Raw genomic sequence first — 14714 nt, forward strand, 5'->3', positions numbered from 1 at the left:
ATGGAACACACCTCTGGCTACGACCGGTGAGCTGAAGCAGGAACGATTGACAAGAGGAAAGTGACTGAAGGAAAGTGTGAAAGACATTCACAGATTCAGACTTTTCGGATCAATAGCAGACTCGCAAGGGGATTCGCATCAAGTTACATTGTGAAACCTTTCAGGTAATGCAATAACTTTATTAGAGTTTCCCTTTTTCCAAATTAACAACTGAGACGATCCCTCATGTGATTAGTTTATCATTAATACCACGGTCATTTTATACTCCACTTCAACTCTTCTTTACCCATCTTTCACACTTTACTGCAGTAATTTCCTCCTGTCCTCAACCAGAAATATGTCACGCTATAATGTGATCCGTATAATGTTATTAAAAATGTATAAAACACCCCACACTTGAGAACAAACACAGTTAAGATCTGTTGTTATATAGATAGTATGCTTGAATGTTGTTATATAGTATTGTTTGCAGATGCTATGAATGTGTTGTTAATTTTATGACACTCAGCCCACAGTTAAAGGTTGGTAAGTGCATAATATGAAATGGAAAATATGTTCATGAAAGAAAAAAAACATATTATTTCTGTACAGTTTACTGAATATATTGCAATACTACTGCTCAATTAATTATTGTTATTATTATCCCATCACCTATTCAATTCAATTCAATTTTATTTGTATAGCGCCAAATCATAATATACATTATCTCAAGGAACTTTACATAGAAGGTCAAGACCTTCAAATCTTGTTTAATATAAAGAAACCTAACAGTTCCCACAATGAGCAGACTTTGGTGACTGTGAAGAGTAAAAACTCCCTCACTTACAGGGAGAAACCTCTAGCAGAACCAGGCTCAATGTGGACGATCATCTGCCTGGATCATCTGGTATCAGCTCTTACTAGTTAAAATGTAAACAATAACAGTGTAAAGAAGTTATTGATTATCAATGATAGCAGCAACAATTAATATAATAATTAATTAAGTATTGTTGTTAATAATAATAATAATAATAATAGTTGTTCTCCTTCAGTTCTGGAGTCAGAGGTATCTGCAATGAGAGAGAGAAAGAGAGAGAGGGACTATGGGAGAAAAGAGACACGTCAATAACATAGTTTTTGACATTTATTAAAAAAAATAAATGAGTGTGGGGTGGGGGGGGGGGGGGGGGGGCAGAGAGACAGAGAGAAGTGGAGAAGTGCTCTGTGGATGATGGGAGTTTCCCCTGCAGTCTAGACCTATAGCAGCTTAAGGGATGGTTCAGGACTCACCTGATCCAGCAAGGCTTTATCAAAAAGGAATGTTTTAAGTTTAACCGTAAATGCACAGAAGTTGTCTGCCTGGTAGCTGAATGCTCTACCTCCTGTTCTACTCTTACAGACTCTTGGAACCACAAGAGAGCCTGTGTTTTGGGAATGAAAACACCTACTGTAGATGCTTGAGAGAGAGTCTGAGCCAGGGACAGTAAATATGGTTGAGGTTCCATCAATAAGGTGAGTAATAAAAAATGTGATACCTTACAATATACTGTGATGTTAACTTTGTTCTGAGAATGTTTTTGAAATCTGTGGGGATTTATGTAGATAACATTTATTTGACAACTTGTACCATTTCTATTTGGGGGGGCAACTTCACGGCTATGCTCAGTATCAAATTCTAAATCCACATTAAAAAATTGAGGAGAAAAAAATATGAAAAGATGAGGAGGGAGGTTGATTTTCATGTGATTTTTATTGTGTTGTAGACTGGTTTGTTTTAAATGTCCCCCAGGCAAAATGGAACGTGCGTAACTTGTAGTGACTACAGTATCAGTATAGTGCCTGGAAAAGATAATTTTGGATACATGCCTCGAGCTGCAACTGGCAACTGACACAGAAAGTAATGCATGTAAGACACATTGTCATCATCCACAGGGTCTCCTCCTGTGTCCTTTCACCTCCCCTCTATAATGTGTATACTCATGACTGCCGCAGCTGGCATGACAACAGATTACTTTTCAAATTTGCTGATGACTCTGTGACAGTCAGTTTCCTCCATGCAGATGAGAACAACCATGGTCCCATTGTGGATTGGGGGGGGGGATGTTTTAAGTTTAACCGTAAATGCACAGAAGTTGTCTGCCTGGTAGCTGAATGCTCTACCTCCTGTTCTACTCTTACAGACTCTTGGAACCACAAGAGAGCCTGTGTTTTGGGAATGAAAACACCTACTGTAGATGCTTGAGAGAGAGTCTGAGCCAGGGACAGTAAATATGGTTGAGGTTCCAACAATAAGGTGAGTAATAAAAAATGTGATACTGTGGTGGCAATTTCTGTGAAACAAGCACAAAGTCAAACACTTCTGTCTGAAAGTTTAATTCAGCATCTGCAGATGGACTCATCAGTACACATCACCTGAATGACATGCACAAATGAGCAAAGAACATAGGAGAATCTGTGTTCTAAGAACTCTCAGCCCCCTCCCACTAAGCACTCAAAGGTATTTATTACCCTCCTGTAGTTTCACTCAGTGGAGGAGACATCCTGGCCATTTGTTTACATGTTCTGTGGATGACCCCCCCTGTGAGATCCCAGTTGTTTGATCCCAATCAGAGATACCATGAGAAGCCATAAAGATTTGGTTTCTCGAGGCCATACAACTCAAGTCTCTTAAGCCACCATCGTAAACCTTAAGGTTGCCCTTTCAGATAAACAATTTGGTGAACCATTTGGTCAGTCATCCACATACATGTCTGCTAATGCAATTAAACATTCACAAATGTAAAAATTTCCATTACATTTCCCCCCTTTGAGCATTTCATGCTCACTAAACAACTATCATTTTTAGACAAACGCATCATCTTGAAATTGAGAATTTCATTCTAGATGAGGGCCCGGAAATTTAACATATCCAATTGCATTCTTGATTAAAGTACACAAATAGTACACAATCAATACACCAGACCAAGAACACATAAATACAAACAAAAATCTGAATCGATGTCAAATATTCCAATGACACATTTTTCACATTTAAAATACACTATGACCACCAATTCCATGCTTCAGGAATCTGTGTGTCCTTGTTCTTTTCCTCAAACAATAGGCAATTTAAATGAAAAACAATATGCATCAAATTGTCAGATGTATGTATGTATGTATGTGCAGCAATCAGATCAGATTATGTGACCAACACCTCCTTGGCTGGTGAGCATAATGTCCAAAGCCATCCTATTTCGCAGAGCCACATTTCTGAGGCCCTGAATATTGGGAGAAACAAAAATGAAAACCCAACCCCCACTAAGTACAATCCCATCTATTCTGTGTGTTGTTCGCACATTTCCCCACCATGGGAAGAGTCCCTCAAATCCTTTGAAGACACTTTCAATGTGGAACACTCATATCTTCATAATAGTGAGTGCAATCTGTATGGAAGTAAGTGAGGTTAGGTCTCTCATTGATGATCTTTCCTCGCAGTTGTCTTCATGGCTGCATACCATGAATTGACTTCAGGCTTTGTCAGTTCAAACAAGAGTTTCCTTTTTTTTTTTGCCTATGATGCTCAGTTTAGTTTGGTGTTGTTCTTCCTGCCAAGGTTTCACCTGCCATAGCAATGTTGGCAGGACGATGATGACTGTGAGCAAGGACAGGGAACACATCTTTTCCCTTGAACTGCATCCCAGTCGTTTCATCAGGTGTCACTTTTTGTCTGTCGGCGTCATCGTTTATCAGCAGCGTCACCCTAGCCAACCCCCTAATCAATGTGCCGCCTCTTCGTGAGATTGGAGACGTGTGGTCCTAGAGATTTCCACCCCCTCCTTGCTCGCGGACACAAAGCAGTTGAAGGCTGAGGTGCACTCACTGACATCAATGCACGCTGTGTTCTGAAGAATCCACTCCTTGCTCAGGAACCTCCCTGCAATGGCTTGCATACATCCAAGTTGATCTTTCAGCAGCCTTCACTGCCATCTATGGATTTTGGTAGGGCTTCCTTCACCTATCTGTGGATCTCAAAAAGCATAGGGGACAGGTTGCACAATAAAACATTTCCCTGAGCAGTGCCTTCGCAACTGCTGAAGAGTCCTGTTTAAATGTGGAGAAACACACATGTCAATAAAATCAAGACAGTATTGCTTTCCCTCACTTTGTTCTTCCATAAAATCCCTCAAACAGTTCACTTTATATAATCTGGATTCCTCTTTGTATATTATTATAGTACCAATTATATAACTCTAATGAAAATTTAAAAATAATTTGTGAGTCATTTGTGAGTTTGACAATTCTTTTGTAAACCAATATATCTGTATCTCTTCCTACATTTGGCATCCCCCCTTTGACACTTGGTTCTGACCATGTGTCAACTATGAGGAAACAGATATCTTTCTAAACAGGATTTCCTATTTGTTCCAGACCAAAATGTATAGCCACCAAACAATCCACTTTCCTTCAAACAGTTTTTTTGTTTGTTTTTAACTGAGCTGCCCTTATCTGCAGCTCCTTTAAATCTGTATTTAAATGTTAATGACCCATCAAATACATTAGGTGTTAATGACCTATCAGATTCAGAAACGCCTCGGACAAGCAGACTGTGCTTTGCTGCAGCTTTTGCAGCAGCTTCTGCTCTCACATTCCCCTGTGAAACTGAAAAGTCTTTAAAAAATGCTTCACATTTGCAGAACGCAATTAGTTTGAATAACAACACAGCATCAATCAGAACAGCAACCAATGTATGGTAGGTAATGGGTTTGAGAATTTCCCTTTAGCCAAAAATCTGCCAAATCATATACCACTCCCAATGCATACCTGCTACCAGTGTATATGTTGACACCTGTCACTTACATATTTGCATTTCTCAATCAATGCAACCAATTCTGCAGCTTCTGCAGAATAATGTAATGAGTGATTCAGCCAAATTTGTCATACAAAGTTGTAACGTCAAAACCCACTTGGCTTCTACCAGTTGCTGGATCTTTTAATGCTGAGTCGTCCACAAACAGCTTCATATCTGCATTTATCAGCTGTACTGTATCTGAGTCACTTAGCTTTTGAAAAGTGTTCAGTCTGACAATAATAAATTCCACAGTCCTAATTGCATTTATCACTGCAGAAATCTTTTGTGATTTACCTCTAAACCTCTGATTAAATTATTTTTATTATTGGGATCAGATGTTTTTTCCCTTCCCATAACCCCTTTTGGTCCAAAGTTCCAAAACTTTCAATACCAATTGTTTTTGTTCTCCTTTGCTTAATAGAACATGGAGATCAGAATTTGATACCTTAAACAATTTGTCCAGTGAGTCAATCTAAGCTACTGAGACAACACAGTGATTACTGTTCTAGTATAACCAACCTAACCTATCGTTAATCTTTAATCTAACTTTCTCTATCACATTCTTTAACTACTTACTCTAACCTTCTCTACCATCCTTTGTGTTAGGATAACATCTGTAATTACATCTGGGTGAGTACCTCAGCATCTCACAAGAAAGTGTTACTTACAGAGGTGAGGGAAGCGTTCAGAATCTTCCATTGATATGCATATATCAAATCCTCTAGTTACATCTACGCCTTGTGATGTTAAAATTAGCATATTACTCAATGAACACATGAAATCTCTACCAATAATATCTATCAGCCAGCGTGGTGACAACAAAAATTAATGTTTAAAATTTCCTTAACCTCATTTTTTTTTTTAAAACAATGGTACAGTGTATCTCTCTAGCACTGTCGTACCTGTTGCTTCAATTGTTTTAAAACATCTCTAACATTCATTTTTGGAGACTGATTCTGTTTTCACCTGAATCTACCAAAAATGTGATGTCTTTACCATTTACTTTGATTGTGTGTTTTTGCATATATGCATCAGTTCTAACAGTAATTCATATGGTGTGCGTGTTACAGTGCTCTTACGAATTTGGTGAGTAGGTTGAAACTTTCTCTCTGTCTCCGCGTCTGCACCAGATGAATCCTTCACTGTCCCCAGCTCCACCGCTACTCAATCGCACTATGTGTATTGGTTCTCAGGGCAATCCCTGATCCAATGTCCAATTTTGCCACATTTGAAACAAGCGTCAGTTCTTCCACGTCCCCTTCCTCTCCCTCCATGACCTTTCTTGTGCCCGCAGACTTGGTTTTGATATGCTGCCAGCTGTGCCATTCGCAGTCCCTCTGTCAACTGCGTTGCCTTTTTCTTTTTCTTGCTGTTCAAGAGTTTTTCTGCATAATCAGCATTACCCCATGCTGGATTCACCATTCTCCGCTCCTGTGCAGAGACGGATCTTGCCACTTTCGAATACTGAGTCCCCATCTCAGTCATCAGCAGTCTTTGCTGTTCAGTGCTGGTTCCAGTTGCACTGCATACCGCTCCCCCACTTAACACTTGTGGGAGAGATGAAGTGGTAGGTTCTTTCATATTGGTGAATGTCCATGGTCTGTAGATCAGCTGAGTGTTTCCATCTCCTGCAGCCACCTCCACCATCGGTGCTTGCATTCAAATCATAAATTGCCTCCTTCCCGGTGCGCCGTGGAGTATGTGCTGCCACATATGGAGTGGTGCATGATGGAGGCCTGTCCACCTCCTCTGCTGCAACAAGCTCGAGGTCTGGATGGAGGTTAGGGACGGCTGGAGCTGCCGCCTGCGCCCTCTGCACCGGTAGCAGCTGAGTGTCCTGCTGGTCATCACACTGCACCGCTGCTGGCTGTGGTTGTCCTCTCGGTGGAGCTGAGTCCAGATCAGGGTCTAGTCGGACACACTGAGACTTGGAGATTAGTTCAATCCCTACCTTTTGTAAACTGTCCCTGATATTCACTTCAGTTAACCAAAATTCACACGCTCCAGTACAAATATCCCTACATTTCTTTTTTCCTTCTAATTTGTCCTCACTAACTCGTTCCTCTCTAACTCTTTCCTCTCTAACTCTACGCTTACCATCACTTATTAACATATACTGAACATTAAGAAAAGAAAGCTGAAGTGGATTAGCATTATCCTTATCTTTCTTTCCTTTATCGATGTTTAAACCCATTTCTCTAGTAGGTTGTCTCAGCAGTTTTAACACAACTCTTATTTATCAATTTAAACTCCCAATTTGTTCAACAAAATACAAAATTTGGAAGACCAAAGTTATGCTGATATGGGAAAAGACATTTAGAAATTCCCTAATTTATTTTAATCCGTTCTTTCTTTTTAATTTCCTTTTGTTAAAAATTTGTTTTTAGGATTTAGTCTTTCTTAATACCCTGAAAAAGCCAATTATACCCCTAATATACTTAAGTTTACTTAAGTTTACTTAAATTTACTTACCTTTACTTACCTTTGGCGGTTGAGAACTTCTCTCACTCTCTCTTTTTTTTCTCTCTTATTAAAGCAGATTCATTGCAGTGTCGAGATTATCCTGGCTCAGGTCTCAGTCCTTCAGTCCCAGTCACATCTCCAGTGCAAAACTCTATTTACTATATTATATCATAGTTTGTTAAATCATGAGCTCGACGTCAGAACCCAATATAACAAGTGTATTAAAATCATCAAACACTCCGTATATTTCTATTATTATATCACGTACATATCAATACTCCTTAACTCTGTGACCTCCTCTCAGATCACCAACCTGTTTATTCTAATAACTACGTGATCTCCAAGATCATCAACAGGCTTATTCTATATTAACTCTGTGGTCTCCAAGACCACCCGTGACCTCCAAGATCACCCGAAGCTTCCTTGATTCTACATCCAAACCTTGCCATTCAGACACGTCTGTCACTTACCCTGTGAGAGAATCGTTTCCCTTCTGAATTTGTCTTCCCAGAAAGACAGTGTCTCTGTGCTACTTGGTCCGCCGGATCACAGCAGTGAGAGCACTCTTTGGTTCTCAGGCATCAGGCCCTCACGTCTCTACCCTCTTTTGTCAGGGAGGTTGAGGTCAGAGTCCCAGACTCCCTGCGCAGTTTTACCTTTCAGCCTTGAGATCCAGAGTGTCCTCTCACACGAGTGATCCTGCCAACAACGCCAAATGTGGTGGCAATTTCTGTGAAACAAGCACAAAGTCAAACACTTCTTTCTGAAAGTTTAATTCAGCATCTGCAGATGGACTCATCAGTACACATCACCTGAATGACATGCACAAATGAGCAAAGAACATAGGAGAATCTGTGTTCTTATAACTCTCAGCCCCCTCCCACTAAGCATGCAAAGGTATTTATTACCCTCCTGTAGTTTCACTCAGTGGAGGAGACATCCTGGCCATTTGTTTACATGTTCTGTGGATGACCCCCCCTGTGAGATCCCAGTTGTTTGATCCCAATCAGAGATACAATCATGAGAAGCCATAAAGATTTGGTTTCTCGAGGCCATACAACTCAAGTCTCTTAAGCCACCATCGTAAACCTTAAGGTTGCCCTTTCAGATAAACAATTTGGTGAACCATTTGGTCAGTCATCCACATACATGTCTGCTAATGCAATTAAACATTCACAAATGTAAAAATTTCCATTACATTTCCCCCCTTTGAGCATTTCATGCTCACTAAACAACTATCATTTTTAGACAAACGCATCATCTTGAAATTGAGAATTTCATTCTAGATGAGGGCCCGGAAATTTAAGATATCCAATTGCATTCTTGATTAAAGTACACAAATAGTACACAATCAATACACCAGACCAACAACACTTAAATACAAACAAAAATCTGAATCGATGTCAAATATTCCAATGACACATTTTTCACATTTAAAATACACTATGACCACCAATTCCATGCTTCAGGAATCTGTGTGTCCTTGTTCTTTTCCTCAAACAATAGGCAATTTAAATGAAAAACAATATGCATCAAATTGTCAGATGTATGTATGTATGTATGTGCAGCAATCAGATCAGATTATGTGACCAACACCTCCTTGGCTGGTGAGCATAATGTCCAAAGCCATCCTATTTCGCAGAGCCATATTTCTGAGGCCCTGAATATTGGGAGAAACAAAAATGAAAACCCAACCCCCACTAAGTACAATCCCATCTATTCTGTGTGTTGTTCGCACATTTCCCCACCATGGGAAGAGTCCCTCAAATCCTTTGAAGACACTTTCAATGTGGAACACTCATATCTTCATAATAGTGAGTGCAATCTGTATGGAAGTAAGTGAGGTTAGGTCTCTCATTGATGATCTTTCCTCGCAGTTGTCTTCATGGCTGCATACCATGAATTGACTTCAGGCTTTGTCAGTTCAAACAAGAGTTTCCTTTTTTTTTTTGCCTATGATGCTCAGTTTAGTTTGGTGTTGTTCTTCCTGCCAAGGTTTCACCTGCCATAGCAATGTTGGCAGGACGATGATGACTGTGAGCAAGGACAGGGAACACATCTTTTCCCTTGAACTGCATCCCAGTCGTCCCATCAGGTGTCACTTTTTGTCTGTCTGCGTCATCGTTTATCAGCAGCGTCACCCTAGCCAACCCCCTAATCAATGTGCCGCCTCTTCGTGAGATTGGAGACGTGTGGTCCTAGAGATTTCCACCCCCTCCTTGCTCGCGGACACAAAGCAGTTGAAGGCTGAGGTGCACTCACTGACATCAATGCACGCTGTGTTCTGAAGAATCCACTCCTTGCTCAGGAACCTCCCTGCAATGGCTTGGATACATCCAAGTTGATCTTTCAGCAGCCTTCACTGCCATCTATTTTGCCAGGATTTTGGTAGGGCTTCCTTCACCTATCTGTGGATCTCAAAAAGCATAGGGGACAGGTTGCACAATAAAACATTTCCCTGAGCAGTGCCTTCGCAACTGCTGAAGAGTCCTGTTTAAATGTGGAGAAACACACATGTCAATAAAATCAAGACAGTATTGCTTTCCCTCACTTTGTTCTTCCATAAAATCCCTCAAACAGTTCACTTTATATAATCTGGATTCCTCTTTGTATATTATTATAGTACCAATTATATAACTCTAATGAAAATTTAAAAATAATTTGTGAGTCATTTGTGAGTTTGACAATTCTTTTGTAAACCAATATATCTGTATCTCTTCCTACATTTGGCATCCCCCCTTTGACACTTGGTTCTGACCATGTGTCAACTATGAGGAAACAGATATCTTTCTAAACAGGATTTCCTATTTGTTCCAGACCAAAATGTATAGCCACCAAACAATCCACTTTCCTTCAAACAGTTTTTTTGTTTGTTTTTAACTGAGCTGCCCTTATCTGCAGCTCCTTTAAATCTGTATTTAAATGTTAATGACCCATCAAATACATTAGGTGTTAATGACCTATCAGATTCAGAAACGCCTCGGACAAGCAGACTGTGCTTTGCTGCAGCTTTTGCAGCAGCTTCTGCTCTCACATTCCCCTGTGAAACTGAAAAGTCTTTAAAAAATGCTTCACATTTGCAGAACGCAATTAGTTTGAATAACAACACAGCATCAATCAGAACAGCAACCAATGTATGGTAGGTAATGGGTTTGAGAATTTCCCTTTAGCCAAAAATCTGCCAAATCATATACCACTCCCAATGCATACCTGCTACCAGTGTATATGTTGACACCTGTCACTTACATATTTGCATTTCTCAATCAATGCAACCAATTCTGCAGCTTCTGCAGAATAATGTAATGAGTGATTCAGCCAAATTTGTCATACAAAGTTGTAACGTCAAAACCCACTTGGCTTCTACCAGTTGCTGGATCTTTTAATGCTGAGTCGTCCACAAACAGCTTCATATCTGCATTTATCAGCTGTACTGTATCTGAGTCACTTAGCTTTTGAAAAGTGTTCAGTCTGACAATAATAAATTCCACAGTTCTAATTGCATTTATCACTGCAGAAATCTTTTGTGATTTACCTCTAAACCTCTGATTAAATTATTTTTATTATTGGGATCAGATGTTTTTTCCCTTCCCATAACCCCTTTTGGTCCAAAGTTCCAAAACTTTCAATACCAATTGTTTTTGTTCTCCTTTGCTTAATAGAACATGGAGATCAGAATTTGATACCTTAAACAATTTGTCCAGTGAGTCAATCTAAGCTACTGAGACAACACAGTGATTACTGTTCTAGTATAACCAACCTAACCTATCGTTAATCTTTAATCTAACTTTCTCTATCACATTCTTTAACTACTTACTCTAACCTTCTCTACCATCCTTTGTGTTAGGATAACATCTGTAATTACATCTGGGTGAGTACCTCAGCATCTCACAAGAAAGTGTTACTTACAGAGGTGAGGGAAGCGTTCAGAATCTTCCATTGATATGCATATATCAAATCCTCTAGTTACATCTACGCCTTGTGATGTTAAAATTAGCATATTACTCAATGAACACATGAAATCTCTACCAATAATATCTATCAGCCAGCGTGGTGACAACAAAAATTAATGTTTAAAATTTCCTTAACCTCATTTTTTTTTTTTAAAACAATGGTACAGTGTATCTCTCTAGCACTGTCGTACCTGTTGCTTCAATTGTTTTAAAACATCTCTAACATTCATTTTTGGAGACTGATTCTGTTTTCACCTGAATCTACCAAAAATGTGATGTCTTTACCATTTACTTTGATTGTGTGTTTTTGCATATATGCATCAGTTCTAACAGTAATTCATATGGTGTGCGTGTTACAGTGCTCTTACGAATTTGGTGAGTAGGTTGAAACTTTCTCTCTGTCTCCGCGTCTGCACCAGATGAATCCTTCACTGTCCCCAGCTCCACCGCTACTCAATCGCACTATGTGTATTGGTTCTCAGGGCAATCCCTGATCCAATGTCCAATTTTGCCACATTTGAAACAAGCGTCAGTTCTTCCACGTCCCCTTCCTCTCCCTCCATGACCTTTCTTGTGCCCGCAGACTTGGTTTTGATATGCTGCCAGCTGTGCCATTCGCAGTCCCTCTGTCAACTGCGTTGCCTTTTTCTTTTTCTTGCTGTTCAAGAGTTTTTCTGCATAATCAGCATTACCCCATGCTGGATTCACCATTCTCCGCTCCTGTGCAGAGACGGATCTTGCCACTTTCGAATACTGAGTCCCCATCTCAGTCATCAGCAGTCTTTGCTGTTCAGTGCTGGTTCCAGTTGCACTGCATACCGCTCCCCCACTTAACACTTGTGGGAGAGATGAAGTGGTAGGTTCTTTCATATTGGTGAATGTCCATGGTCTGTAGATCAGCTGAGTGTTTCCATCTCCTGCAGCCACCTCCACCATCGGTGCTTGCGGGGTTGCATTCAAATCATAAATTGCCTCCTTCCCGGTGCGCCGTGGAGTATGTGCTGCCACATATGGAGTGGTGCATGATGGAGGCCTGTCCACCTCCTCTGCTGCAACAAGCTCGAGGTCTGGATGGAGGTTAGGGACGGCTGGAGCTGCCGCCTGCGCCCTCTGCACCGGTAGCAGCTGAGTGTCCTGCTGGTCATCACACTGCACCGCTGCTGGCTGTGGTTGTCCTCTCGGTGGAGCTGAGTCCAGATCAGGGTCTAGTCGGACACACTGAGACTTGGAGATTAGTTCAATCCCTACCTTTTGTAAACTGTCCCTGATATTCACTTCAGTTAACCAAAATTCACACGCTCCAGTACAAATATCCCTACATTTCTTTTTTCCTTCTAATTTGTCCTCACTAACTCGTTCCTCTCTAACTCTTTCCTCTCTAACTCTACGCTTACCATCACTTATTAACATATACTGAACATTAAGAAAAGAAAGCTGAAGTGGATTAGCATTATCCTTATCTTTCTTTCCTTTATCGATGTTTAAACCCATTTCTCTAGTAGGTTGTCTCAGCAGTTTTAACACAACTCTTATTTATCAATTTAAACTCCCAATTTGTTCAACAAAATACAAAATTTGGAAGACCAAAGTTATGCTGATATGGGAAAAGACATTTAGAAATTCCCTAATTTATTTTAATCCGTTCTTTCTTTTTAATTTCCTTTTGTTAAAAATTTGTTTTTAGGATTTAGTCTTTCTTAATACCCTGAAAAAGCCAATTATACCCCTAATATACTTAAGTTTACTTAAGTTTACTTAAGTTTACTTAAATTTACTTACCTTTACTTACCTTTGGCGGTTGAGAACTTCTCTCACTCTCTCTTTTTTTTCTCTCTTATTAAAGCAGATTCATTGCAGTGTCGAGATTATCCTGGCTCAGGTCTCAGTCCTTCAGTCCCAGTCACATCTCCAGTGCAAAACTCTATTTACTATATTATATCATAGTTTGTTAAATCATGAGCTCGACGTCAGAACCCAATATAACAAGTGTATTAAAATCATCAAACACTCCGTATATTTCTATTATTATATCACGTACATATCAATACTCCTTAACTCTGTGACCTCCTCTCAGATCACCAACCTGTTTATTCTAATAACTACGTGATCTCCAAGATCATCAACAGGCTTATTCTATATTAACTCTGTGGTCTCCAAGACCACCCGTGACCTCCAAGATCACCCGAAGCTTCCTTGATTCTACATCCAAACCTTGCCATTCAGACACGTCTGTCACTCACCCTGTGAGAGAATCGTTTCCCTTCTGAATTTGTCTTCCCAGAAAGACAGTGTCTCTGTGCTACTTGGTCCGCCGGATCACAGCAGTGAGAGCACTCTTTGGTTCTCAGGCATCAGGCCCTCACGTCTCTACCCTCTTTTGTCAGGGAGGTTGAGGTCAGAGTCCCAGACTCCCTGCGCAGTTTTACCTTTCAGCCTTGAGATCCAGAGTGTCCTCTCACACGAGTGATCCTGCCAACAACGCCAAATGTGGTGGCAATTTCTGTGAAACAAGCACAAAGTCAAACACTTCTTTCTGAAAGTTTAATTCAGCATCTGCAGATGGACTCATCAGTACACATCACCTGAATGACATGCACAAATGAGCAAAGAACATAGGAGAATCTGTGTTCTTATAACTCTCAGCCCCCTCCCACTAAGCATGCAAAGGTATTTATTACCCTCCTGTAGTTTCACTCAGTGGAGGAGACATCCTGGCCATTTGTTTACATGTTCTGTGGATGACCCCCCCTGTGAGATCCCAGTTGTTTGATCCCAATCAGAGATACAATCATGAGAAGCCATAAAGATTTGGTTTCTCGAGGCCATACAACTCAAGTCTCTTAAGCCACCATCGTAAACCTTAAGGTTGCCCTTTCAGATAAACAATTTGGTGAACCATTTGGTCAGTCATCCACATACATGTCTGCTAATGCAATTAAACATTCACAAATGTAAAAATTTCCATTACATTTCCCCCCTTTGAGCATTTCATGCTCACTAAACAACTATCATTTTTAGACAAACGCATCATCTTGAAATTGAGAATTTCATTCTAGATGAGGGCCCGGAAATTTAACATATCCAATTGCATTCTTGATTAAAGTACACAAATAGTACACAATCAATACACCAGACCAACAACACTTAAATACAAACAAAAATCTGAATCGATGTCAAATATTCCAATGACACATTTTTCACATTTAAAATACACTATGACCACCAATTCCATGCTTCAGGAATCTGTGTGTCCTTGTTCTTTTCCTCAAACAATAGGCAATTTAAATGAAAAACAATATGCATCAAATTGTCAGATGTATGTATGTATGTATGTGCAGCAATCAGATCAGATTATGTGACCAACACCTCCTTGGCTGGTGAGCATAATGTCCAAAGCCATCCTATTTCGCAGAGCCACATTTCTGAGGCCCTGAATATTGGGAGAAACAAAAATGAAAACCCAACCCCCACTAAGTACAATCCCATCTATTCTG

At 40.1% G+C, this 14714-nt stretch overlaps 1 long non-coding RNA gene across 1 annotated transcript in view; it reads left to right on the top strand.

The window, feature by feature from the left end:
- The first annotated feature begins 1376 nt into the window (after positions 1 to 1376).
- The window catches only part of LOC138405265 (uncharacterized), a 121985-nt gene continuing 108647 nt past the window's right edge, over positions 1377 to 14714 (top strand). The window contains exons 1-2 of the long non-coding RNA XR_011238955.1: positions 1377 to 1491; positions 2160 to 2272. This is a non-coding gene — a long non-coding RNA (uncharacterized lncRNA). The remainder of the gene's footprint in view (positions 1492 to 2159; positions 2273 to 14714) is intronic.

This window comes from Paralichthys olivaceus, chromosome 17, assembly GCF_024713975.1.
Source record: "Paralichthys olivaceus isolate ysfri-2021 chromosome 17, ASM2471397v2, whole genome shotgun sequence".
In the NCBI taxonomy this organism is placed as follows: domain Eukaryota; kingdom Metazoa; phylum Chordata; class Actinopteri; order Pleuronectiformes; family Paralichthyidae; genus Paralichthys; species Paralichthys olivaceus.